This window comes from Rhagoletis zephyria, unplaced genomic scaffold, assembly GCF_001687245.7.
Source record: "Rhagoletis zephyria isolate East Lansing unplaced genomic scaffold, Rhagoletis_zephyria_1.1 Rzeph_scaffold_00971, whole genome shotgun sequence".
In the NCBI taxonomy this organism is placed as follows: domain Eukaryota; kingdom Metazoa; phylum Arthropoda; class Insecta; order Diptera; family Tephritidae; genus Rhagoletis; species Rhagoletis zephyria.
Window position 1 is genome coordinate 140,600 of NW_016158055.1, and position 3,028 is coordinate 143,627.

Sequence of the window (3,028 nt, forward strand, 5' to 3'; positions counted from 1 at the left end):
GCACGTCGGGATTTTGCCGTTGTAATAAGCGGAGTGCATGCCCCGAATTTACCGTGCTAGGAATTAGTGCCTTCGCCTTTGGTATAGATGGGATGCAGCTCCTGTCGACGATTTCCAAGGATGCTCCCTCCCACAGATTTTGGAGCGTTTTTACTGCTTCCTTTATCCATATCAGCGAGGGGTCGTCCTTGCATTTGATAATTTTGACTCCGCTAAACCATCCTGCTCTGTCAAATGGGTGCGTTTGAGTCAGCTTCCATTCTCGAGAAAAGAGTTTCCAGTAGCATTTCAGCTACCTTCCACCGCTCTTGTGACATTTTGCCCAGCGGGTTGCTTTGGTCAATAATTGCCACAATCAGGTGTCTCTTGATAATCTTACTGGCCATCTCCGCTGCAGCCCTCGACGTGGTGGGGTTTTCGCCGTCGCATCTGACGTAAAGCTTTACAGCCTCGCCCTTATGCTTCGGCCTTTTTGCAGGAGTCGAGGCATCGCTCTCCAGGGAGCGCTGCCTTTTCATCACGCCCTCCTTAAACCGGTTTGTGAACATCGGATTTCTTGTTGCGAAGTGAGCTCGCCCGCTTTCCATTTCGACCTTAGCCCAAGCCAGTCTTTCTTCCTACTCCTTCATTAAACTGGACTTGTGGCTGAGTCTCTCATGAACTTTGAGGGCTGCCTTTTATCGCGCCTTCGCCTTCATCCCCACCTTACTGGGCTTGACCCTAGGCCTTTTCGTTGCCTCCGAAGAAGCACCTTGGGGTTTTGCTGAAGAGCGTAGAAGGACGTCTTCGTCCAACGTGTCAACGCTGACGAAACTTTCGAGGTCCGAGTCTTGAGGAACTTCGACACCGCTGTGTTGCGATTGTTGGTTGGCAGTAGCAGTGCAACTGCTGTAAACTTCTCACTTCACAACAGAGGTGTGGCCGCAGACGACACAGCTTGCAGGCTCGCTGTGCCTGATATCACAGGCCGTTTTTTTCTTCATCGAACTCCATGTTGAGTCTATTTGTTCGGGGAGCATCAACCCCTAGCGTTTTATACCTACCGCCAGTCCACCTGCAGCGAACAGACAAGACTGTATACCGGCCTTAGCTAGATAGCGTCTGCCTGCATCGCCGCTTTCGGGTGCAATAGCCCGAACGGATGGCGGTGTGGGCAGCGCCACCCATTGCCCAGTCGGCACCTGCGGGGGGATATAGCTACGGGGCTTTTTGCCAACCGTATTTAGGATTCCAGGATTATACTGGATACAAAATTATTGTGGTAATCTCACGTAGAACACATGACCTCCAAAGCATTTGCAGCATTTTGGCAATGTAAAAAGGTCTTTGGCAAAACATGGGGTCTGTCACCAAAGGGAATCATCTGGATTTATACCGCTATGATCAGACCCATAATCAGCAATGCTTCAGTGGTATGGTGGAGCAGACTCTCAATCAATAGCGGGAGAAGTCTGCTTACTAAATTTCAAAGGGCTATTGCCGAGTGCTATACGGGAGCTTTATCTACAACAACTGGCGCTGCTCTTGACGCACTTATGCACTTACCATCACTTTGTTCCTTCATACGTGGTGAAGCCCTAAAGGCCACCTGCAGTCTAAAAAGAAACGCATGTTGGTATAACACTGAGTGGGGCGAGGTGGAAATTGCTGGAGATCTGAACACCTGTGTCTTTTCAATGCCAGATGATAGTATGCCGCCATTACCTCTGTTGGAGGAGAGATTCCATAATGTTGAGCTCCCTGAAGCTTAATGCTTGTTTAACACCAGCACTGAGCCCGGACTCACACGTTGTCGAATCTCCACTTACTTATAGCTCCAAAACTGACTCTGGACCAAGATCTGGGGTATTTATTGAAGTAATGGGGATAGGCTTCACTCTTCTCTTGGGGAGTATGGCATGGACTAAGTGGTGAAAAGTAGGTGGAGGGAAAGCAATACTGGAAGGTGTCGAGGTGCTGCAGGTGCGCAAAATTCATGATGCCTTCAATCTCGGAAGGTCTATCTAGTTTTTTGCTCTCATTGACTGGTCACTTCACGTAGCGCCAGCACCTGACTGTGAAGAGGATGAGACGGTGGGACCTTTTTTTTGAGCTTATGCCCCGCCTTTGCAAGAATTTTTCATGGGGCATTTGGCCGCGATGTGTTGAGTGAGCGACATGTATTCTGAGTGCTGTTTTCTGCACGCGTTGTTTTGTGCCTGGTTCCGACAAAAAAAGATGCCTTGAAGGCGATTTTCTGCTTTCGTCAAATGAACATAGAAAGTAGAAAAGTAGATATATTTTGTGTTTCTTTTGTTGGTAGCTCTATAAATTGGCTGACTTCCAAAACGTCAATTGCATTGCATATGTACAAAGTTTAATGTTCCATAACGTCGAACTACAATTGGTTGACAATGTATACTTTTCCGAAACGCATCCTAAAGGTTATCGAAATGCATCGCTAGAGTAATCATCGCTTCAGAAACAAAGTTGATGCTTCGTTTGGTTTTGGACAACATTTGTGTTTTAAAAATGGAAAATTCTGAAATGGTGATCATTGTTTTATTAAATATTCAAAATAAGCAATGTATATGGTTGCAATGTTTCGCAACTCTGCATTTATAAATATTGTAAATACCGCAGTAGAACAGTATCCGAACATTGTAGTACGTTTTGGAAGTCAGCCATTGTTGATTTGACTTCTGCTGCTCTAATAAATACCCCATATTAATTTTTCTTTAATATCTATAATGTACAGACATCGGCCTGTTACAATTTTATTGTATGTATAGATAATAACAATAATAGATTGGTGCTTACACATATCTTATGTTAGTGTTTGGCCGAGCATCTCCTCTGAATTGTGGCGTGCGCCTTGATGTAGTCACACAAAGGGGAGGGACCTACAGCTTTACGCCGACTCCGAACGGCGATTGTATTTTTTATGAGAAGCTGTTTGTCATGACAAAAATACACTCGGAGGTTTGCCATTGCCTGCTGAGGGGCAACCGCCATTAGAAAAACGAATTACAAACATTCAAATTTTAAC